Below are 27906 nucleotides of genomic sequence, written 5' to 3'. Positions count from 1 at the left end.
TTATTTATTTATTACTTATTATTATTATTTTTTTTAAAAGCTTATCATTATTCCTGGAATAAAAAATTATATTATAAACTCAAAATCATCAATCAAATCAATTTAAAAAAAAGCAATATATACATTAGTTATAAAGCTAATGAATTAAAATTCTAATAACAAACAGATTGAAGAATGAAGATATTCTGTATTACTATTCTAAAGAACAAACAAAAAAAACTCTACTGAACACAATTAAAATCTGTAGCAAAATTAACTAAGTAGCAAAATTGGATTTGAGAAAAACTGGAAAAGTGAATCCAATGTAACTATAATAGTCGGTAGGGAAACAATAATAAGTTGGGGATTTTCTGGGATTTATCATTTTTCTTAAAGGAATTGAATCCCATGTAAAAAACAAGTTGAATCAAGAGAGAATCGAATCGAGAAAGTTTTGAGAAAGTCAATATCATTTACACCCATCCTCCTCCACTCTCTCTCTCTCTCTCTCATATTTATTACTCGAAAGCCTCTTGCTTTTTCTGGTCTATTTAGATTTCAAAATCTTCCCAATTCACTACAAACGTCATAGAAAGAAAACATTCCTCACAAAACACAACACCCACCTCAAGAACAGAGGAGTTGTTCGCCATTTCATATCCGAATTCACAGATTCAAGCTTTTTTGGATTAAGAATGGAGGAAATGAAATGGGTGTTTGGAAATTGGGAATTAATTTGCATATCGATTGTTCTTGGATGGTTATTTTACAAGTATCTGATTGTCAGAAAATGGGGTCTGGGAGATAACCAAGAGGAGGAGCGCCGCCGGAGCCGCCTGTAACCACCGCGAGGCAGCTCAGGTTAGCCGTTGATCGGAGAAACAATTGAATTCATTGCGTCTGGATTCACTTCTCGTCCTGTCAGTTTCATGGAAAAACGGAAGTCTCTGTAAGTGAACTCTTATCTTCTTTCTTTGAGAAATTGGTATTTACTGATAATAATAATAATAATAATAATAATAATAATAATAATAATAATAATAATAATAATAATAATAATAATAATAATAATAATATGTTTTGCATGCTTGGATTTTATGCATTTAGAGTTGTACGTTGTTTTGAACTTAAGATTTTGTGTTCATTTTGACATTTGACAATTATAGAATTTTTTTTTTACTGTAGTTATCAAATGTACAAGTTGTAAAAGCGAAAATTTATTAACTTAATTATAGCATTTTGAAGGTAACATATAAACAATATTTTATTATAGTATTGATGTCATGGATCTAATCATCTAAAGGTACAAAATAGTTTTTTGTTGTTATTATCATATATTACTTTTTAGATTGCATTGATAATTAAATGATTTTAAAAATTATATAATATAGCTAATAGTTGATAGTTCTCGATACGAAAGGGGTCAAATTGAATATAAAGCAAGTCAAGGGTTGTTATATTTTACTAAAAAGTAAAAAAGAATCTAAAATAAAATAAACATGGGAAATTGAACATCATTGTATCAACAAAAAAAAAATAATTATACATAAAAGTGCATTTGTTCATCCCACCACATTTTCATACGATGTTATCACATTACTACCTTCAATAATTGCAATCTATGTATTTGATAATCGGGAAAATTCGACTTTTGAATGCAAAGTATTTTTTGCTCATATTTCAATTTCTAAATAAAATGGGACAGTGTATCTAGTTTTTAATGTTCCAATTGAAATCAAAGATTTTTGGTTGACATTAACATATTTTAATGTAAAAAGACACATATTTTTTATCATTAAAAGTTTGTGACTAAAATACCCCTACATTTGGTGCTTTTTAACATGGTAGTATTGACAATTTTGATGACATCATAGTTTGATGCTTTTCAAAGTTAAAATTTTCCGGCATTGTTATTATACTCTTGACAAAAATGATAGTTCATATAAGACAAAAATGACAGTTTTGTCCCTTGATAAACATTCCAGTTGCACCTTTCTTACATAAAGATTGGTTCCATAACTACAAATTTCCAAAATAAATACTTATACGTTATACCCATTCCATTTCAAAAATTTTACTTTATTACATCACTAGGTGTAAGACCCGTGTAGTACACGGGTTTATTAAAAATACAAATTTAATATCAATATTTTAACACTAAATTTAATAACAATATCAATTTTAGAGCTCTCATTAATTATGACATTTATTTCATTATAAATATATCAATTGTTTTTCAAGGAAGCATTTATTTCTCTCAATATTATAACCGAAATAAGTTATGATATGGGAACAAATCAGAAAATTACATGTGGAAATAAATAAATTATAAAAATCTATTAAAATGCCATGTGTCCAAATCAATGAGAACATGACATGTGGCAGAAAATGAGTTTTATTTATTAGTATAGATTATTAGTATAGATTGTGTACAAATCATCTCCCCATCATTTGGACACATGACATTATTTAATATTTTTGAATAAATGTTTTTTCATTTGTTATTTTCTCATTTTCTTTTTATCTTTACTTAATTAACACATGATATTTACATCTTAATTAATAATTGCCTTAATTAAAAATAGTTAATAAATTACATATTATTACTCAGTATTGTATTTAGTATGTTTCCTTTAAAATTCAAATTTTAAATTTTAAATTACAAATTTAAATAAATTTTTGTTTAAACCTTCATATTTAATTTTTTGTTTTACCTAACCCGTATAGTATAAGGGTCTCATAACTAATACTCTAATAAATGAAAATATTTTTGCCACATGTTACATTCTTATTGATTTGGCTACTTGTTATTTTTAATTAAAATTTTTCCACATGACATTTTATGTTTTTTTTACATTTAATTAAATTCCACATATTATTTAAATGTAATAATTGCAATAAATGTAATAATAAATTTATATATTTATTTTATTAAACGACTTTCCTTTTAACTTTAAAAATTTTAAATTAAAACCTCATTAGTTTCTTTTATTTATTTATCTAAATTATTTATTTAAATTAAAAAAAAACACTTTAATCTTAATAACTCAATATTTTTTAAAATTTTCTTACAGTTGCTCACAACAAGTTTTCATATTTCAAAAGCAACCTCAAATATATCATTGTTAATACTATATTAAACATTTATTCTATATATGTCTCACAAGAAAATTTATTTATTTTATTGGACAGATCATTCTTTTTATAAGAACTTGGTTTATTTATTTATTACTTATTATTATTATTATTATTTTAAAAGCTTATCATTATTCCTGGAATAAAAAATTATATTATAAACTCATAATCATCAATCAAATCAATTTAAAAAAAAGCAATATATACATTAGTTATAAAGCTAATGAATTAAAACTCTAATAACAAACAGATTGAAGAATGAAGATATTCTGTATTACTATTCTAAAGAACAAACAAAAAAAACTCTAGTGAACACAATTAAAATGTGTAGCAAAATTAACTAAGTAGCAAAATTGGATTTGAGAAAAACTGGAAAAGTGAATCCAATGTAACTATAACAATCGGTAGTGAAACAATAATAAGTTGGGGATTTTCTGGGATTTATCATTTTTCTTAAAGGAATTGAATCCCATGTAAAAAACAAGTTGAATCAAGAGAGAATCGAATCGAGAAAGTTTTGAGAAAGTCAATATCATTTACACCCATCCTCCTCTCTCTCTCTCTCATATTTATTACTCGAAAGCCTCTTGCTTTTTCTGGTCTATTTAGATTTCAAAATCTTCCCAATTCACTACAAACGTCATAGAAAGAAAACATTCTTCACAAAACACAACACCCACCTCAAGAACAGAGGAGTTGTTCGCCGTTTCATATCCGAATTCACAGATTCAAGCTTTTTTGGATTAAGAATGGAGGAAATGAAATGGGTGTTTGGAAATTGGGAATTAATTTGCATATCGATTGTTCTTGGATGGTTATTTTACAAGTATCTGATTGTCAGAAAATGGGGTTTGGGAGATAACCAAGAGGAGGAGCGCCGCCGGAGCCGCCTGCAACCACCACGAGGCAGCTCAGGTTGGCCGTTGATCGGAGAAACAATTGAATTCATTGCGTCTGGATTCACTTCTCGTCCTGTCAGTTTCATGGAGAAACGGAAGTCTCTGTAAGTGAACTCTTATCTTCTTTCTTTGAGAAATTGGTATTTACTGATAATAATAATAATAATAATAATAATAATAATAATAATAATAATAATAATAATAATAATAATAATAATAATAATAATAATAATAATAATATGATTTGCATGCTTGGATTTTATGCATTTAGAGTTGTACGTTGTTTTGAACTTAAGATTTTGTGTTCATTTTGACATTTGACAATTATAGATTTTTTTTTTACTGTAGTTATCAAATGTACAAGTTGTAAAAGCGAAAATTTATTAACTTAATTATAGCATTTTGAAGGTAACATATAAACAATATTTTATTATAGTATTGATGTCATGGATCTAATCATCTAAAGGTACAAAATAGTTTTTTGTTGTTATTATCAGATATTACTTTTTAGATTGCATTGATAATTAAATGATTTTAAAAACTATATAATATAGCTAATAGTTGATAGTTCTCGATACGAAAGGGGTCAAATTGAATATAAAGCAAGTCAAGGGTTGTTATATTTTACTAAAAAGTAAAAAAAAATCTAAAATAAAATAAACATGGGAAATTGAACATCATTGTATCAACAAAAAAATAATAATAATTATACATAAAAGTGCATTTGTTCATCCCACCACATTTTCATACGATGTTATCACATTACTACCTTCAATAATTGCAATCTATGTATTTGATAATCGGGAAAATTCGACTTTTGAATGCAAAGTTTTTTTTGCTCATATTTCAATTTCTAAATAAAATGGGACAGTGTATCTAGTTTTTAATGTTCCAATTGAAATCAAAGATTTTTGGTTAACATTAACATATTTTAATGTAAAAAGACACATATTTTTTATCATTAAAAGTTTGTGACTAAAATACCCCTACATTTGGTGCTTTTTAACATGGTAGTATTGACAATTTTGATGAAATCATAGTTTGATGCTTTTCAAAGTTAAAATTTTCCGGCATTGTTATTATACTCTTGACAAAAATGATAGTTCATATAAGACAAAAATGACAGTTTTGTCCCTTGATAAACATTCCAGTTGCACCTTTTTTACATAAAGATTGGTTCCATAACTACAAATTTCCAAAATAAATACTTATACGTTATACCCATTCCATTTCAAAAATTTTACTTTATTACATCACTAGGTGTAAGACCCGTGTAGTACACGGGTTTATTAAAAATACAAATTTAATATCAATATTTTAACACTAAATTTAATATCAATATCAATTTTAGAGCTCTCATTAATTATAACATTTATTTCATTATAAATATATCAATTGTTTTTCAAGGAAGCATTTATTTCTCTCAATATTATAACCGAAATAAGTTATGATATGGGAACAAATCAGAAAATTACATGTGGAAATAAATAAATTCTAAAAATCTATTAAAATGCCATGTGTCCAAATCAATGAGAACATGACATGTGGCAGAAAATGAGTTTTATTTATTAGTATAGATTATTAGTATAGATTGTGTACAAATCATCTCCCCATCATTTGGACACATGACATTATTTAATATTTTTGAATAAATGTTTTTCCATTTGTTATTTTCTCATTTTCTTTTTATCTTTACTTAATTAACACATGATATTTACATCTTAATTAATAATTGCCTTAATTAAAAATAGTTAATAAATTACATATTATTACTCAGTATTGTATTTAGTATGTTTCCTTTAAAATTCAAATTTTAAAGTTTAAATTACAAATTTAAATAAATTTTTGTTTAAACCTTCATATTTAATTTTTTGTTTTACCTAACCCGTATAGTATAAGGGTCTCATAACTAATACTCTAATAAATGAAAATATTTTTGCCACATGTTACATTCTTATTGATTTGGCTACTTGTTATTTTTAATTAAAATTTTTCCACATGACATTTTATGTTTTTTTTACATTTAATTAAATTCCACATATTATTTAAATGTAATAATTGCAATAAATGTAATAATAAATTTATATATTTATTTTATTAAACGACTTTCCTTTTAACTTTAAAAATTTTAAATTAAAACCTCATTAGTTTCTTTTATTTATTTATCTGAATTATTTATTTAAATTAAAAAAAAACACTTTAATCTTAATAACTCAATATTTTTTAAAATTTTCTTACAGTTGCTCACCACAAGTTTTCATATTTCAAAAGCAACCTCAAATAAATCATTGTTAATACTATATTAAACATTTATTCTATATATGTCTCACAAGAAAATTTATTTATTTTATTGGACAGATCATTCTTTTTATAAGAACTTGGTTTATTTATTTATTACTTATTATTATTATTATTATTTTAAAAGCTTATCATTATTCCTGGAATAAAAAATTATATTATAAACTCATAATCATCAATCGAATCAATTTAAAAAAAAACAATATATACATTAGTTATAAAGCTAATGAATTAAAACTCTAATAACAAACAGATTGAAGAATGAAGATATTCTGTATTACTATTCAAAAGAACAAACAAAAAAAAAACTCTACTGAACACAATTAAAATCTGTAGCAAAATTAACTAAGTAGCAAAATTGGATTTGAGAAAAACTGGAAAAGTGAATCCAATGTAACTATAAGAGTCGGTAGCGAAACAATAATAAGTTGGGGATTTTCTGGGATTTATCATTTTTCTTAAAGGAATTGAATCCCATGTAAAAAACAAGTTGAATCAAGAGAGAATCGAATCGAGAAAGTTTTGAGAAAGTCAATATCATTTACACCCATCCTCCTCCACTCTCTCTCTCTCTCTCATATTTATTACTCGAAAGCCTCTTGCTTTTTCTGGTCTATTTAGATTTCAAAATCTTCCCAATTCACTACAAACGTCATAGAAAGAAAACATTCCTCACAAAACACAACACCCACCTCAAGAACAGAGGAGTTGTTCGCCATTTCATATCCGAATTCACAGATTCAAGCTTTTTTGGATTAAGAATGGAGGAAATGAAATGGGTGTTTGGAAATTGGGAATTAATTTGCATATCGATTGTTCTTGGATGGTTATTTTACAAGTATCTGATTGTCAGAAAATGGGGTCTGGGAGATAACCAAGAGGAGGAGCGCCGCCGGAGCCGCCTGTAACCACCGCGAGGCAGCTCAGGTTAGCCGTTGATCGGAGAAACAATTGAATTCATTGCGTCTGGATTCACTTCTCGTCCTGTCAGTTTCATGGAAAAACGGAAGTCTCTGTAAGTGAACTCTTATCTTCTTTCTTTGAGAAATTGGTATTTACTGATAATAATAATAATAATAATAATAATAATAATAATAATAATAATAATAATAATAATAATAATAATAATAATAATAATAATAATAATAATAATAATAATAATATGTTTTGCATGCTTGGATTTTATGCATTTAGAGTTGTACGTTGTTTTGAACTTAAGATTTTGTGTTCATTTTGACATTTGACAATTATAGATTTTTTTTTTACTGTAGTTATCAAATGTACAAGTTGTAAAAGCGAAAATTTATTAACTTAATTATAGCATTTTGAAGGTAACATATAAACAATATTTTATTATAGTATTGATGTCATGGATCTAATCATCTAAAGGTACAAAATAGTTTTTTGTTGTTATTATCATATATTACTTTTTAGATTGCATTGATAATTAAATGATTTTAAAAATTATATAATATAGCTAATAGTTGATAGTTCTCGATACGAAAGGGGTCAAATTGAATATAAAGCAAGTCAAGGGTTGTTATATTTTACTAAAAAGTAAAAAAGAATCTAAAATAAAATAAACATGGGAAATTGAACATCATTGTATCAACAAAAAAAATAATAATTATACATAAAAGTGCATTTGTTCATCCCACCACATTTTCATACGATGTTATCACATTACTACCTTCAATAATTGCAATCTATGTATTTGATAATCGGGAAAATTCGACTTTTGAATGCAAAGTTTTTTTTGCTCATATTTCAATTTCTAAATAAAATGGGACAGTGTATCTAGTTTTTAATGTTCCAATTGAAATCAAAGATTTTTGGTTAACATTAACATATTTTAATGTAAAAAGACACATATTTTTTATCATTAAAAGTTTGTGACTAAAATACCCCTACATTTGGTGCTTTTTAACATGGTAGTATTGACAATTTTGATGAAATCATAGTTTGATGCTTTTCAAAGTTAAAATTTTCCGGCATTGTTATTATACTCTTGACAAAAATGATAGTTCATATAAAACAAAAATGACAGTTTTGTCCCTTGATAAACATTCCAGTTGCACCTTTTTTACATAAAGATTTGTTCCATAACTACAAATTTCCAAAATAAATACTTATACGTTATACCCATTCCATTTCAAAAATTTTACTTTATTACATCACTAGGTGTAAGACCCGTGTAGTACACGGGTTTATTAAAAATACAAATTTAATATCAATATTTTAACACTAAATTTAATATCAATATCAATTTTAGAGCTCTCATTAATTATGACATTTATTTCATTATAAATATATCAATTGTTTTTCAAGGAAGCATTTATTTCTCTCAATATTATAACCGAAATAAGTTATGATATGGGAACAAATCAGAAAATTACATGTGGAAATAAATAAATTCTAAAAATCTATTAAAATGCCATGTGTCCAAATCAATGAGAACATGACATGTGGCAGAAAATGAGTTTTATTTATTAGTATAGATTATTAGTATAGATTGTGTACAAATCATCTCCCCATCATTTGGACACATGACATTATTTAATATTTTTGAATAAATGTTTTTCCATTTGTTATTTTCTCATTTTCTTTTTATCTTTACTTAATTAACACATGATATTTACATCTTAATTAATAATTGCCTTAATTAAAAATAGTTAATAAATTACATATTATTACTCAGTATTGTATTTAGTATGTTTCCTTTAAAATTCAAATTTTAAATTTTAAATTACAAATTTAAATAAATTTTTGTTTAAACCTTCATATTTAATTTTTTGTTTTACCTAACCCGTATAGTATAAGGGTCTCATAACTAATACTCTAATAAATGAAAATATTTTTGCCACATGTTACATTCTTATTGATTTGGCTACTTGTTATTTTTAATTAAAATTTTTCCACATGACATTTTATGTTTTTTTTACATTTAATTAAATTCCACATATTATTTAAATGTAATAATTGCAATAAATGTAATAATAAATTTATATATTTATTTTATTAAACGACTTTCCTTTTAACTTTAAAAATTTTAAATTAAAACCTCATTAGTTTCTTTTATTTATTTATCTGAATTATTTATTTAAATTAAAAAAAAACACTTTAATCTTAATAACTCAATATTTTTTAAAATTTTCTTACAGTTGCTCACCACAAGTTTTCATATTTCAAAAGCAACCTCAAATATATCATTGTTAATACTATATTAAACATTTATTCTATATATGTCTCACAAGAAAATTTATTTATTTTATTGGACAGATCATTCTTTTTATAAGAACTTGGTTTATTTATTTATTACTTATTATTATTATTATTTTTTTAAAAGCTTATCATTATTCCTGGAATAAAAAATTATATTATAAACTCATAATCATCAATCGAATCAATTTAAAAAAAAACAATATATACATTAGTTATAAAGCTAATGAATTAAAACTCTAATAACAAACAGATTGAAGAATGAAGATATTCTGTATTACTATTCAAAAGAACAAACAAAAAAAAAACTCTACTGAACACAATTAAAATCTGTAGCAAAATTAACTAAGTAGCAAAATTGGATTTGAGAAAAACTGGAAAAGTGAATCCAATGTAACTATAAGAGTCGGTAGCGAAACAATAATAAGTTGGGGATTTTCTGGGATTTATCATTTTTCTTAAAGGAATTGAATCCCATGTAAAAAACAAGTTGAATCAAGAGAGAATCGAATCGAGAAAGTTTTGAGAAAGTCAATATCATTTACACCCATCCTCCTCCACTCTCTCTCTCTCTCTCTCATATTTATTACTCGAAAGCCTCTTGCTTTTTCTGGTCTATTTAGATTTCAAAATCTTCCCAATTCACTACAAACGTCATAGAAAGATAACATTCCTCACAAAACACAACACCCACCTCAAGAACAGAGGAGTTGTTCGCCATTTCATATCCGAATTCACAGATTCAAGCTTTTTTGGATTAAGAATGGAGGAAATGAAATGGGTGTTTGGAAATTGGGAATTAATTTGCATATCGATTGTTCTTGGATGGTTATTTTACAAGTATCTGATTGTCAGAAAATGGGGTCTGGGAGATAACCAAGAGGAGGAGCGCCGCCGGAGCCGCCTGTAACCACCGCGAGGCAGCTCAGGTTAGCCGTTGATCGGAGAAACAATTGAATTCATTGCGTCTGGATTCACTTCTCGTCCTGTCAGTTTCATGGAAAAACGGAAGTCTCTGTAAGTGAACTCTTATCTTCTTTCTTTGAGAAATTGGTATTTACTGATAATAATAATAATAATAATAATAATAATAATAATAATAATAATAATAATAATAATAATAATAATAATAATAATAATAATAATAATAATAATAATAATATGTTTTGCATGCTTGGATTTTATGCATTTAGAGTTGTACGTTGTTTTGAACTTAAGATTTTGTGTTCATTTTGACATTTGACAATTATAGATTTTTTTTTTACTGTAGTTATCAAATGTACAAGTTGTAAAAGCGAAAATTTATTAACTTAATTATAGCATTTTGAAGGTAACATATAAACAATATTTTATTATAGTATTGATGTCATGGATCTAATCATCTAAAGGTACAAAATAGTTTTTTGTTGTTATTATCATATATTACTTTTTAGATTGCATTGATAATTAAATGATTTTAAAAATTATATAATATAGCTAATAGTTGATAGTTCTCGATACGAAAGGGGTCAAATTGAATATAAAGCAAGTCAAGGGTTGTTATATTTTACTAAAAAGTAAAAAAGAATCTAAAATAAAATAAACATGGGAAATTGAACATCATTGTATCAACAAAAAAAATAATAATTATACATAAAAGTGCATTTGTTCATCCCACCACATTTTCATACGATGTTATCACATTACTACCTTCAATAATTGCAATCTATGTATTTGATAATCGGGAAAATTCGACTTTTGAATGCAAAGTTTTTTTTGCTCATATTTCAATTTCTAAATAAAATGGGACAGTGTATCTAGTTTTTAATGTTCCAATTGAAATCAAAGTTTTTGGTTGACATTAACATATTTTAATGTAAAAAGACACATATTTTTTATCATTAAAAGTTTGTGACTAAAATACCCCTACATTTGGTGCTTTTTAACATGGTAGTATTGACAATTTTGATGACATCATAGTTTGATGCTTTTCAAAGTTAAAATTTTCCGGCATTGTTATTATACTCTTGACAAAAATGATAGTTCATATAAGACAAAAATGACAGTTTTGTCCCTTGATAAACATTCCAGTTGCACCTTTCTTACATAAAGATTGGTTCCATAACTACAAATTTCCAAAATAAATACTTATACGTTATACCCATTCCATTTCAAAAATTTTACTTTATTACATCACTAGGTGTAAGACCCGTGTAGTACACGGGTTTATTAAAAATACAAATTTAATATCAATATTTTAACACTAAATTTAATATCAATATCAATTTTAGAGCTCTCATTAATTATGACATTTATTTCATTATAAATATATCAATTGTTTTTCAATGAAGCATTTATTTCTCTCAATATTATAACCGAAATAAGTTATGATATGGGAACAAATCAGAAAATTACATGTGGAAATAAATAAATTCTAAAAATCTATTAAAATGCCATGTGTCCAAATCAATGAGAACATGACATGTGGCAGAAAATGAGTTTTATTTATTAGTATAGATTATTAGTATAGATTGTGTACAAATCATCTCCCCATCATTTGGACACATGACATTATTTAATATTTTTGAATAAATGTTTTTCCATTTGTTATTTTCTCATTTTCTTTTTATCTTTACTTAATTAACACATGATATTTACATCTTAATTAATAATTGCCTTAATTAAAAATAGTTAATAAATTACATATTATTACTCAGTATTGTATTTAGTATGTTTCCTTTAAAATTCAAATTTTAAAGTTTAAATTACAAATTTAAATAAATTTTTGTTTAAACCTTCATATTTAATTTTTTGTTTTACCTAACCCGTATAGTATAAGGGTCTCATAACTAATACTCTAATAAATGAAAATATTTTTGCCACATGTTACATTCTTATTGATTTGGCTACTTGTTATTTTTAATTAAAATTTTTCCACATGACATTTTATGTTTTTTTTACATTTAATTAAATTCCACATATTATTTAAATGTAATAATTGCAATAAATGTAATAATAAATTTATATATTTATTTTATTAAACAACTTTCCTTTTAACTTTAAAAATTTTAAATTAAAACCTCATTAGTTTCTTTTATTTATTTATCTGAATTATTTATTTAAATTAAAAAAAAAACACTTTAATCTTAATAACTCAATATTTTTTAAAATTTTCTTACAGTTGCTCACCACAAGTTTTCATATTTCAAAAGCAACCTCAAATATATCATTGTTAATACTATATTAAACATTTATTCTATATATGTCTCACAAGAAAATTTATTTATTTTATTGGACAAATCATTCTTTTTATAAGAACTTGGTTTATTTATTTATTACTTATTATTATTATTATTTTTTTAAAAGCTTATCATTATTCCTGGAATAAAAAATTATATTATAAACTCATAATCATCAATCGAATCAATTTAAAAAAAAACAATATATACATTAGTTATAAAGCTAATGAATTAAAACTCTAATAACAAACAGATTGAAGAATGAAGATATTCTGTATTACTATTCAAAAGAACAAACAAAAAAAAAACTCTACTGAACACAATTAAAATCTGTAGCAAAATTAACTAAGTAGCAAAATTGGATTTGAGAAAAACTGGAAAAGTGAATCCAATGTAACTATAAGAGTCGGTAGCGAAACAATAATAAGTTGGGGATTTTCTGGGATTTATCATTTTTCTTAAAGGAATTGAATCCCATGTAAAAAACAAGTTGAATCAAGAGAGAATCGAATCGAGAAAGTTTTGAGAAAGTCAATATCATTTACACCCATCCTCCTCCACTCTCTCTCTCTCTCTCATATTTATTACTCGAAAGCCTCTTGCTTTTTCTGGTCTATTTAGATTTCAAAATCTTCCCAATTCACTACAAACGTCATAGAAAGATAACATTCCTCACAAAACACAACACCCACCTCAAGAACAGAGGAGTTGTTCGCCATTTCATATCCGAATTCACAGATTCAAGCTTTTTTGGATTAAGAATGGAGGAAATGAAATGGGTGTTTGGAAATTGGGAATTAATTTGCATATCGATTGTTCTTGGATGGTTATTTTACAAGTATCTGATTGTCAGAAAATGGGGTCTGGGAGATAACCAAGAGGAGGAGCGCCGCCGGAGCCGCCTGTAACCACCGCGAGGCAGCTCAGGTTAGCCGTTGATCGGAGAAACAATTGAATTCATTGCGTCTGGATTCACTTCTCGTCCTGTCAGTTTCATGGAAAAACGGAAGTCTCTGTAAGTGAACTCTTATCTTCTTTCTTTGAGAAATTGGTATTTACTGATAATAATAATAATAATAATAATAATAATAATAATAATAATAATAATAATAATAATAATAATAATATGTTTTGCATGCTTGGATTTTATGCATTTAGAGTTGTACGTTGTTTTGAACTTAAGATTTTGTGTTCATTTTGACATTTGACAATTATAGATTTTTTTTTACTGTAGTTATCAAATGTACAAGTTGTAAAAGCGAAAATTTATTAACTTAATTATAGCATTTTGAAGGTAACATATAAACAATATTTTATTATAGTATTGATGTCATGGATCTAATCATCTAAAGGTACAAAATAGTTTTTTGTTGTTATTATCATATATTACTTTTTAGATTGCATTGATAATTAAATGATTTTAAAAATTATATAATATAGCTAATAGTTGATAGTTCTCGATACGAAAGGGGTCAAATTGAATATAAAGCAAGTCAAGGGTTGTTATATTTTACTAAAAAGTAAAAAAGAATCTAAAATAAAATAAACATGGGAAATTGAACATCATTGTATCAACAAAAAAATAATAATAATTATACATAAAAGTGCATTTGTTCATCCCACCACATTTTCATACGATGTTATCACATTACTACCTTCAATAATTGCAATCTATGTATTTGATAATCGGGAAAATTCGACTTTTGAATGCAAAGTATTTTTTGCTCATATTTCAATTTCTAAATAAAATGGGACAGTGTATCTAGTTTTTAATGTTCCAATTGAAATCAAAGTTTTTGGTTGACATTAACATATTTTAATGTAAAAAGACACATATTTTTTATCATTAAAAGTTTGTGACTAAAATACCCCTACATTTGGTGCTTTTTAACATGGTAGTATTGACAATTTTGATGACATCATAGTTTGATGCTTTTCAAAGTTAAAATTTTCCGGCATTGTTATTATACTCTTGACAAAAATGATAGTTCATGTAAGACAAAAATGACAGTTTTGTCCCTTGATAAACATTCCAGTTGCACCTTTCTTACATAAAGATTGGTTCCATAACTACAAATTTCCAAAATAAATACTTATACGTTATACCCATTCCATTTCAAAAATTTTACTTTATTACATCACTAGGTGTAAGACCCGTGTAGTACACGGGTTTATTAAAAATACAAATTTAATATCAATATTTTAACACTAAATTTAATATCAATATCAATTTTAGAGCTCTCATTAATTATGACATTTATTTCATTATAAATATATCAATTGTTTTTCAAGGAAGCATTTATTTCTCTCAATATTATAACCGAAATAAGTTATGATATGGGAACAAATCAGAAAATTACATGTGGAAATAAATAAATTATAAAAATCTATTAAAATGCCATGTGTCCAAATCAATGAGAACATGACATGTGGCAGAAAATGAGTTTTATTTATTAGTATAGATTATTAGTATAGATTGTGTACAAATCATCTCCCCATCATTTGGACACATGACATTATTTAATATTTTTGAATAAATGTTTTTTCATTTGTTATTTTCTCATTTTCTTTTTATCTTTACTTAATTAACACATGATATTTACATCTTAATTAATAATTGCCTTAATTAAAAATAGTTAATAAATTACATATTATTACTCAGTATTGTATTTAGTATGTTTCCTTTAAAATTCAAATTTTAAAGTTTAAATTACAAATTTAAATAAATTTTTGTTTAAACCTTCATATTTAATTTTTTGTTTTACCTAACCCGTATAGTATAAGGGTCTCATAACTAATACTCTAATAAATGAAAATATTTTTGCCACATGTTACATTCTTATTGATTTGGCTACTTGTTATTTTTAATTAAAATTTTTCCACATGACATTTTATGTTTTTTTTACATTTAATTAAATTCCACATATTATTTAAATGTAATAATTGCAATAAATGTAATAATAAATTTATATATTTATTTTATTAAACAACTTTCCTTTTAACTTTAAAAATTTTAAATTAAAACCTCATTAGTTTCTTTTATTTATTTATCTGAATTATTTATTTAAATTAAAAAAAAAACACTTTAATCTTAATAACTCAATATTTTTTAAAATTTTCTTACAGTTGCTCACCACAAGTTTTCATATTTCAAAAGCAACCTCAAATATATCATTGTTAATACTATATTAAACATTTATTCTATATATGTCTCACAAGAAAATTTATTTATTTTATTGGACAAATCATTCTTTTTATAAGAACTTGGTTTATTTATTTATTACTTATTATTATTATTATTATTTTAAAAGCTTATCATTATTCCTGGAATAAAAAATTATATTATAAACTCATAATCATCAATCGAATCAATTTAAAAAAAAACAATATATACATTAGTTATAAAGCTAATGAATTAAAACTCTAATAACAAACAAATTGAAGAATGAAGATATTCTGTATTACTATTCAAAAGAACAAACAAAAAAAAAACTCTACTGAACACAATTAAAATCTGTAGCAAAATTAACTAAGTAGCAAAATTGGATTTGAGAAAAACTGGAAAAGTGAATCCAATGTAACTATAAGAGTCGGTAGCGAAACAATAATAAGTTGGGGATTTTCTGGGATTTATCATTTTTCTTAAAGGAATTGAATCCCATGTAAAAAACAAGTTGAATCAAGAGAGAATCGAATCGAGAAAGTTTTGAGAAAGTCAATATCATTTACACCCATCCTCCTCCACTCTCTCTCTCTCTCATATTTATTACTCGAAAGCCTCTTGCTTTTTCTGGTCTATTTAGATTTCAAAATCTTCCCAATTCACTACAAACGTCATAGAAAGATAACATTCCTCACAAAACACAACACCCACCTCAAGAACAGAGGAGTTGTTCGCCATTTCATATCCGAATTCACAGATTCAAGCTTTTTTGGATTAAGAATGGAGGAAATGAAATGGGTGTTTGGAAATTGGGAATTAATTTGCATATCGATTGTTCTTGGATGGTTATTTTACAAGTATCTGATTGTCAGAAAATGGGGTCTGGGAGATAACCAAGAGGAGGAGCGCCGCCGGAGCCGCCTGTAACCACCGCGAGGCAGCTCAGGTTAGCCGTTGATCGGAGAAACAATTGAATTCATTGCGTCTGGATTCACTTCTCGTCCTGTCAGTTTCATGGAAAAACGGAAGTCTCTGTAAGTGAACTCTTATCTTCTTTCTTTGAGAAATTGGTATTTACTGATAATAATAATAATAATAATAATAATAATAATAATAATAATAATAATAATAATAATAATAATAATAATAATAATAATAATATGTTTTGCATGCTTGGATTTTATGCATTTAGAGTTGTACGTTGTTTTGAACTTAAGATTTTGTGTTCATTTTGACATTTGACAATTATAGATTTTTTTTTTACTGTAGTTATCAAATGTACAAGTTGTAAAAGCGAAAATTTATTAACTTAATTATAGCATTTTGAAGGTAACATATAAACAATATTTTATTATAGTATTGATGTCATGGATCTAATCATCTAAAGGTACAAAATAGTTTTTTGTTGTTATTATCATATATTACTTTTTAGATTGCATTGATAATTAAATGATTTTAAAAATTATATAATATAGCTAATAGTTGATAGTTCTCGATACGAAAGGGGTCAAATTGAATATAAAGCAAGTCAAGGGTTGTTATATTTTACTAAAAAGTAAAAAAGAATCTAAAATAAAATAAACATGGGAAATTGAACATCATTGTATCAACAAAAAAATAATAATAATTATACATAAAAGTGCATTTGTTCATCCCACCACATTTTCATACGATGTTATCACATTACTACCTTCAATAATTGCAATCTATGTATTTGATAATCGGGAAAATTCGACTTTTGAATGCAAAGTATTTTTTGCTCATATTTCAATTTCTAAATAAAATGGGACAGTGTATCTAGTTTTTAATGTTCCAATTGAAATCAAAGTTTTTGATTGACATTAACATATTTTAATGTAAAAAGACACATATTTTTTATCATTAAAAGTTTGTGACTAAAATACCCCTACATTTGGTGCTTTTTAACATGGTAGTATTGACAATTTTGATGACATCATAGTTTGATGCTTTTCAAAGTTAAAATTTTCCGGCATTGTTATTATACTCTTGACAAAAATGATAGTTCATGTAAGACAAAAATGACAGTTTTGTCCCTTGATAAACATTCCAGTTGCACCTTTCTTACATAAAGATTGGTTCCATAACTACAAATTTCCAAAATAAATACTTATACGTTATACCCATTCCATTTCAAAAATTTTACTTTATTACATCACTAGGTGTAAGACCCGTGTAGTACACGGGTTTATTAAAAATACAAATTTAATATCAATATTTTAACACTAAATTTAATATCAATATCAATTTTAGAGCTCTCATTAATTATGACATTTATTTCATTATAAATATATCAATTGTTTTTCAAGGAAGCATTTATTTCTCTCAATATTATAACCGAAATAAGTTATGATATGGGAACAAATCAGAAAATTACATGTGGAAATAAATAAATTATAAAAATCTATTAAAATGCCATGTGTCCAAATCAATGAGAACATGACATGTGGCAGAAAATGAGTTTTATTTATTAGTATAGATTATTAGTATAGATTGTGTACAAATCATCTCCCCATCATTTGGACACATGACATTATTTAATATTTTTGAATAAATGTTTTTCCATTTGTTATTTTCTCATTTTCTTTTTATCTTTACTTAATTAACACATGATATTTACATCTTAATTAATAATTGCCTTAATTAAAAATAGTTAATAAATTACATATTATTACTCAGTATTGTATTTAGTATGTTTCCTTTAAAATTCAAATTTTAAAGTTTAAATTACAAATTTAAATAAATTTTTGTTTAAACCTTCATATTTAATTTTTTGTTTTACCTAACCCGTATAGTATAAGGGTCTCATAACTAATACTCTAATAAATGAAAATATTTTTGCCACATGTTACATTCTTATTGATTTGGCTACTTGTTATTTTTAATTAAAATTTTTCCACATGACATTTTATGTTTTTTTTACATTTAATTAAATTCCACATATTATTTAAATGTAATAATTGCAATAAATGTAATAATAAATTTATATATTTATTTTATTAAACGACTTTCCTTTTAACTTTAAAAATTTTAAATTAAAACCTCATTAGTTTCTTTTATTTATTTATTTGAATTATTTATTTAAATTAAAAAAAAACACTTTAATCTTAATAACTCAATATTTTTTAAAATTTTCTTACAGTTGCTCACCACAAGTTTTCATATTTCAAAAGCAACCTCAAATATATCATTGTTAATACTATATTAAACATTTATTCTATATATGTCTCACAAGAAAATTTATTTATTTTATTGGACAGATCATTCTTTTTATAAGAACTTGGTTTATTTATTTATTACTTATTATTATTATTATTTTTTTAAAAGCTTATCATTATTCCTGGAATAAAAAATTATATTATAAACTCATAATCATCAATCGAATCAATTTAAAAAAAAATAATATATACATTAGTTATAAAGCTAATGAATTAAAACTCTAATAACAAACAGATTGAAGAATGAAGATATTCTGTATTACTATTCAAAAGAACAAACAAAAAAAAAACTCTACTGAACACAATTAAAATCTGTAGCAAAATTAACTAAGTAGCAAAATTGGATTTGACAAAAACTGGAAAAGTGAATCCAATGTAACTATAAGAGTCGGTAGCGAAACAATAATAAGTTGGGGATTTTCTGGGATTTATCATTTTTCTTAAAGGAATTGAATCCCATGTAAAAAACAAGTTGAATCAAGAGAGAATCGAATCGAGAAAGTTTTGAGAAAGTCAATATCATTTACACCCATCCTCCTCCACTCTCTCTCTCTCTCTCTCATATTTATTACTCGAAAGCCTCTTGCTTTTTCTGGTCTATTTAGATTTCAAAATCTTCCCAATTCACTACAAACGTCATAGAAAGAAAACATTCCTCACAAAACACAACACCCACCTCAAGAACAGAGGAGTTGTTCGCCATTTCATATCCGAATTCACAGATTCAAGCTTTTTTGGATTAAGAATGGAGGAAATGAAATGGGTGTTTGGAAATTGGGAATTAATTTGCATATCGATTGTTCTTGGATGGTTATTTTACAAGTATCTGATTGTCAGAAAATGGGGTCTGGGAGATAACCAAGAGGAGGAGCGCCGCCGGAGCCGCCTGCAACCACCACGAGGCAGCTCAGGTTAGCCGTTGATCGGAGAAACAATTGAATTCATTGCGTCTGGATTCACTTCTCGTCCTGTCAGTTTCATGGAAAAACGGAAGTCTCTGTAAGTGAACTCTTATCTTCTTTCTTTGAGAAATTGGTATTTACTGATAATAATAATAATAATAATAATAATAATAATAATAATAATAATAATAATAATAATAATAATAATAATAATAATATGTTTTGCATGCTTGGATTTTATGCATTTAGAGTTGTACGTTGTTTTGAACTTAAGATTTTGTGTTCATTTTGACATTTGACAATTATAGATTTTTTTTTTACTGTAGTTATCAAATGTACAAGTTGTAAAAGCGAAAATTTATTAACTTAATTATAGCATTTTGAAGGTAACATATAAACAATATTTTATTATAGTATTGATGTCATGGATCTAATCATCTAAAGGTACAAAATAGTTTTTTGTTGTTATTATCATATATTACTTTTTAGATTGCATTGATAATTAAATGATTTTAAAAATTATATAATATAGCTAATAGTTGATAGTTCTCGATACGAAAGGGGTCAAATTGAATATAAAGCAAGTCAAGGGTTGTTATATTTTACTAAAAAGTAAAAAAGAATCTAAAATAAAATAAACATGGGAAATTGAACATCATTGTATCAACAAAAAAAATAATAATTATACATAAAAGTGCATTTGTTCATCCCACCACATTTTCATACGATGTTATCACATTACTACCTTCAATAATTGCAATCTATGTATTTGATAATCGGGAAAATTCGACTTTTGAATGCAAAGTATTTTTTGCTCATATTTCAATTTCTAAATAAAATGGGACAGTGTATCTAGTTTTTAATGTTCCAATTGAAATCAAAGATTTTTGGTTGACATTAACATATTTTAGTGTAAAAAGATACATATTTTTTATCATTAAAAGTTTGTGACTAAAATACCCCTACATTTGGTGCTTTTTAACATGGTAGTATTGACAATTTTGATGACATCATAGTTTGATGTTTTTCAAAGTTAAAATTTTCCGGCATTGTTATTATACTCTTGACAAAAATGATAGTTCATATAAGACAAAAATGACAGTTTTGTCCCTTGATAAACATTCCAGTTGCACCTTTCTTACATAAAGATTGGTTCCATAACTACAAATTTCCAAAATAAATACTTATACGTTATACCCATTCCATTTCAAAAATTTTACTTTATTACATCACTAGGTGTAAGACCCGTGTAGTACACGGGTTTATTAAAAATACAAATTTAATATCAATATTTTAACACTAAATTTAATATCAATATCAATTTTAGAGCTCTCATTAATTATGACATTTATTTCATTATAAATATATCAATTGTTTTTCAAGGAAGCATTTATTTCTCTCAATATTATAACCGAAATAAGTTATGATATGAGAACAAATCAGAAAATTACATGTGGAAATAAATAAATTCTAAAAATCTATTAAAATGCCATGTGTCCAAATCAATGAGAACATGACATGTGGCAGAAAATGAGTTTTATTTATTAGTATAGATTATTAGTATAGATTGTGTACAAATCATCTCCCCATCATTTGGACACATGACATTATTTAATATTTTTGAATAAATGTTTTTCCATTTGTTATTTTCTCATTTTCTTTTTATCTTTACTTAATTAACACATGATATTTACATCTTAATTAATAATTGCCTTAATTAAAAATAGTTAATAAATTACATATTATTACTCAGTTCTGTATTTAGTATGTTTCCTTTAAAATTCAAATTTTAAAGTTTAAATTACAAATTTAAATAAATTTTTGTTTAAACCTTCATATTTAATTTTTTGTTTTACCTAACCCGTATAGTATAAGGGTCTCATAACTAATACTCTAATAAATGAAAATATTTTTGCCACATGTTACATTCTTATTGATTTGGCTACTTGTTATTTTTAATTAAAATTTTTCCACATGATATTTTATGTTTTTTTTACATTTAATTAAATTCCACATATTATTTAAATGTAATAATTGCAATAAATGTAATAATAAATTTATATATTTATTTTATTAAATGACTTTCCTTTTAACTTTAAAAATTTTAAATTAAAACCTCATTAGTTTCTTTTATTTATTTATCTAATTATTTATTTAAATTAAAAAAAACACTTTAATCTTAATAACTCAATATTTTTTAAAATTTTCTTACAGTTGCTCACAACAAGTTTTCATATTTCAAAAGCAACCTCAAATATATCATTGTTAATACTATATTAAACATTTATTCTATATATGTCTCACAAGAAAATTTATTTATTTTATTGGATAGATCATTCTTTTTATAAGAACTTGGTTTATTTATTTATTACTTATTATTATTAATATTATTATTATTTTAAAAGCTTATCATTATTCCTGGAATAAAAAATTATATTATAAACTCATAATCATCAATCGAATCAATTTAAAAAAAAGCAATATATACATTAGTTATAAAGCTAATGAATTAAAACTCTAATAACAAACAGATTGAAGAATGAAGATATTCTGTATTACTATTCTAAAGAACAAACAAAAAAAACTCTACTGAACACAATTAAAATCTGTAGCAAAATTAACTAAGTAGCAAAATTGGATTTGAGAAAAACTGGAAAAGTGAATCCCATGTAACTATAATAACAATCGGCAGTTAAATTTTTTTGACAATAATCAGTTAGGGATTTTCTAGGATTTATCATTTTTCTTAAAGGAATTGAATCCCATGTAAAAAACAAGTTGAATCAAAGACAAAATCGAGAAAGTTTTGAGAAAGTCAAAATCATTTACACCCATCCTCCTCTCTCTCTCTCTCTCATATTTATTACTCGAAAGCCTCTTGCTTTTTCTGCTCTATTTAGATTTCAAAATCTTCCCAATTCACTACAAACGTCATAGAAAGAAAACATTCTTCACAAAACACAACACCCACCTCAAGAACAGAGGAGTTGTTCGCCGTTTCATATCCGAATTCACAGATTCAAGCTTTTTTGGATTAAGAATGGAGGAAATGAAATGGGTGTTTGGAAATTGGGAATTAATTTGCATATCGATTGTTCTTGGATGGTTATTTTACAAGTATCTGATTGTCAGAAAATGAGGTTTGGGAGATAACCAAGAGGAGGAGCGCCGCCGGAGCCGCCTGCAACCACCACGAGGCAGCTCAGGTTGGCCGTTGATCGGAGAAACAATTGAATTCATTGCGTCTGGATTCACTTCTCGTCCTATCAGTTTCATGGAAAAACGGAAGTCTCTGTAAGTGAACTCTTATCTTCTTTCTTTGAGAAATTGGTATTTACTGATAATAATAATAATAATAATAATAATAATAATAATAATAATAATAATAATAATAATAATAATAATAATAATAATAATAATATGATTTGCATGCTTGGATTTTATGCATTTAGAGTTGTACGTTGTTTTGAACTTAAGATTTTGTGTTCATTTTGACATTTGACAATTATAGATTTTTTTTTTACTGTAGTTATCAAATGTACAAGTTGTAAAAGCGAAAATTTATTAACTTAATTATAGCATTTTGAAGGTAACATATAAACAATATTTTATTATAGTATTGATGTCATGGATCTAATCATCTAAAGGTACAAAATAGTTTTTTGTTGTTATTATCAGATATTACTTTTTAGATTGCATTGATAATTAAATGATTTTAAAAACTATATAATATAGCTAATAGTTGATAGTTCTCGATACGAAAGGGGTCAAATTGAATATAAAGCAAGTCAAGGGTTGTTATATTTTACTAAAAAGTAAAAAAGAATCTAAAATAAAATAAACATGGGAAATTGAACATCATTGTATCAACAAAAAAATAATAATAATTATACATAAAAGTGCATTTGTTCATCCCACCACATTTTCATACGATGTTATCACATTACTACCTTCAATAATTGCAATCTATGTATTTGATAATCGGGAAAATTCGACTTTTGAATGCAAAGTTTTTTTTGCTCATATTTCAATTTCTAAATAAAATGGGACAGTGTATCTAGTTTTTAATGTTCCAATTGAAATCAAAGATTTTTGGTTAACATTAACATATTTTAATGTAAAAAGACACATATTTTTTATCATTAAAAGTTTGTGACTAAAATACCCCTACATTTGGTGCTTTTTAACATGATAGTATTGACAATTTTGATGAAATCATAGTTTGATGCTTTTCAAAGTTAAAAATTTTCCGACATTGTTATTATACTCTTGACAAAAATGATAGTTCATATAAGACAAAAATGACAGTTTTGTCCCTTGATAAACATTCCAGTTGCACCTTTCTTACATAAAGATTGGTTCCATAACTACAAATTTCCAAAATAAATACTTATATGTTATACCCATTCCATTTCAAAAATTTTACTTTATTACATCACTAGGTGTAAGACCCGTGTAGTACACGGGTTTATTAAAAATACAAATTTAATATCAATATTTAAACACTAAATTTAATATCAATATCAATTTTAGAGCTCTCATTAATTATGACATTTATTTCATTATAAATATATCAATTGTTTTTCAAGGAAGCATTTATTTCTCTCAATATTATAACCGAAATAAGTTATGATATGGGAACAAATTAGAAAATTACATGTGGAAATAAATAAATTCTAAAAATCTATTAAAATGTCATGTGTCCAAATCAATGAGAACATGACATGTGGCAGAAAATGAGTTTTATTTATTAGTATAGATTATTAGTATAGATATGAAGATTATCACATAAGTACATTTCCATGCCTCTGTTAACAGTTTATGGACGATTTTACCCCTGCTGTTACATGAACAATATAACTAAAGATTTATACTTTTTGCTTCCCTTTATCCCTTTATACCATTTTACTTTGAAAAATAGTAGCTATGAAAATTAATCACGTAGAATTTGAAGTACAATCTCATAACAAATTTAGCATAAAATCAATACTTCTTCTTTAGTTTCATAATCTCTCTCTTACTACTTTACAAACATATAAATCATCCCTTCTTTACATAAACTCTATCTTTATACACCTAATTAAGAAATTTATGTTTCATTTCTCATAGTTATGGGAAGGTGTTTAAGACGCACATTTTGGGTAGACCAATTATTGTGTCAACGGATCCGGATGTGAACAAAGTGGTTTTACAAAACCAAGGCAATGTTTTCATCCCGAGTTATCCAAAATCCGTGATTGAGTTGCTTGGTGAATCTTCGATACTGCAAATCAATGACGGATTACAAAAGAGATTGCATGCGATTATCGGAGGTTTCTTGAGGTCTCCTCAATTCAAAGCTCGCATCACTAAAGATATTGAGAACTCAGTGAAGCTCGCATTGTCTTCTTGGATCGATCGGAAAAATACCCACCACCCTGTTATTTACCTCTAAGATGAAACGAAAAAGGTACACGATTTGACTTTTGTGGTCAAACATATCGTTTTCTTGAACTTATGATTAGTGTGATCATATCAATATGGAATTTCCTTAAGATCGAAAAAATTGTTACTTTTTATGAAGTTTTGATGTGGGTGCTAGTTATTTTCCATGTTTACATGATTACTTCGAAGAGGAAACGAAAATGGTGAAATCTTTGACTTTTGTGGTCAAACTGGCAGATGGTTTTCTAGAACTTACGACTAGTGTGATCATATTAACATAAAACTTCATCAAGATAACTAAAGCTGTTACTTTTTTTGGATTTCTGATGTGGGTAATCATTCTTTTTCATACGTCTGTAAGTACATCTAAGAGGAAACATGGTGAAATCTTTGACTTTTTTGGGTAATCACTAAACATAGAATTTCATCAAGATCACTTAAAATCATCACCTTTTATATAGTTTTGATGTGGGTAATCATTCTTTTTCCATATCTACATAAATTTGCATCTCGATTTTCACTTTTTTATAATTTATTTACAAAACTATAAGCACGTTGTCAGAGTTCGGCTTTTTCTAACGATTTAAACTTTGTATAATAACTAACATAATCCGAATTTCATTCTTACAAACGATAGATTGTCCCTATAGATCATTTTCAAGAAGTTATGAGTAAAGTGATCATATCAAAACAGAATTTCATCAAGTGTCTACACAATTTTGAATCTCAATTTCACCCTTTCAATGACGCACTCACTTTTTTATGGCTGCTGACGCAGATTACTTTCCAAATTCTTGTGAGGGTGTTGATGAGTGTGGAGCCAGGTGAAGATATGGAGTTCCTCAAGAGAGAATTCATGGAAGTCATCAAAGGCTTAATTTGTCTACCAATCAAACTTCCAGGTTTCAGAATGTATAAATCTCTCCAGGTAATTAATTCATTCATTATAAATTCAATACCAAATCTCAGTGGATCAGTAACTCCAAAACATTGCAGGCTAAAGAAAGAATGTTAAAGATGGTGAGAAAGATTGTGAATGATAGGAAAATAGCAATGGAGAAAAAAGAAACAAAAGATTCAGGCTCACCAAATGACGCCATTGATGTGTTGTTAAGAGATACAGGTGAATCAGATGGAACCCAACAACGGTTACCCTTGGATTTCATCAGTGGGAACATTATTGAGATGATGATCCCTGGGGAAGACTCGGTGCCCATGATCATGACTCTAGCTGTCAAATACTTGAGTGATAATCCTCTGGCTCTTTCTTGTCTTATGGTGCGTATCAACTATGAAATGAATACATTTATGTTTTTCAACAACTTGTTTGAGACTTTGAGCTATGATTTGAATGAGTTTTAATGAATGGTAGGAGGAAAATGATGAATTAAAGAAGCGAAAGGATGAATCGGGCGAAGGGTATGCTTGGACCGATTATGTCTCGCTTCCGTTTACTCAAGGCGTAAGTTTCGTGTCTTTAGATGGGGAGGGTATTTATGTCTTTTTGGATTGGGCAAAATACTATAAATATTGTTATTTTTGACATCGGTCGGTATAATGCATGTCAAACACAGTACAACTTGTATTGTCTTGTCTGTGTAAAAAACGAGGTCTAAAGAAATTGGATTTTATTATAGGTTATAAGTGAGACTCTTCGGATGGCGAATATCATCAATGCGATTTGGAGAAAAGCTCTTGAAGACGTAGAAATCAAAGGCTACTTGATCCCAAAAGGATGGTGTGTTTTGGCATCATTGACTTCCGTTCATATGGATGAAGAAAACTATGAAAACCCCGATGAATTTGATCCATGGAGATGGGAGGTAAATAAGTGATGCTTTATATGTTTACAATATTTATACCTTTTGTTAGGTCACGGGTTCAAGTCTCAGTAGCCACAATTTGGAAGTTTTAATTCCAGTGCGGAGTGTACTCCTATTGAGACTTATGTCAGTCACCTAGTGGGTCACTGTCTACCTAATTTGGTGCAGAGTGGTGTAGGTCAGCTTAGAGGTTGTTAGAAAAATAACCCTTTGTAAAATAATTTTTATACGTTTACTGAATCTACATTATATTGGTATCTATGTGTAGAAAACGGGAGCTAGTGTCAACAGCAACAAGTTTACACCGTTTGGTGGTGGACAACGGTTGTGTCCCGGTCTGGAGTTCTCAAGGCTAGAAATCAGTATTTTCCTTCATCATTTTGTCACGAGTTACACTTGGGTTGCGGAAGAAGATCAGATTGTTTATTTTCCAACGGTTAAGACAAAAAGAAAGTTACCTATCAAGGTGACACCCAGATGAAACTGGTGACAAAAAGATATTTGATTAATAATTAATCGTATGAGTCATGGTAAATTTATTACAATTTGTTTGGGCATAAGGTGTATATATTATGATGAAAAAACGTTTGGTGGTTTGTTTTCGGTCAAC

The 27906-nt window shown here is 26.4% G+C and overlaps 1 pseudogene across 1 annotated transcript; it reads left to right on the top strand.

Annotated features, from left to right (window-relative positions):
* The first annotated feature begins 3801 nt into the window (after positions 1–3801).
* On the top strand, positions 3802–27906 carry LOC145093018 (3-epi-6-deoxocathasterone 23-monooxygenase CYP90C1-like; annotated as a pseudogene). The gene is made up of 7 exons (XR_013702730.1): positions 3802–4117; positions 25159–25498; positions 26252–26401; positions 26470–26751; positions 26846–26935; positions 27111–27296; positions 27565–27906. The product of XR_013702730.1 is annotated as a 3-epi-6-deoxocathasterone 23-monooxygenase CYP90C1-like (transcript).

Source organism: Lactuca serriola, chromosome 3 (assembly GCF_051521515.1).
Source record: "Lactuca serriola cultivar US96UC23 chromosome 3, Lser_US96UC23_V15, whole genome shotgun sequence".
NCBI lineage: Eukaryota > Viridiplantae > Streptophyta > Magnoliopsida > Asterales > Asteraceae > Lactuca > Lactuca serriola.
This window is presented reverse-complemented; position numbering and strand designations above follow the sequence as displayed.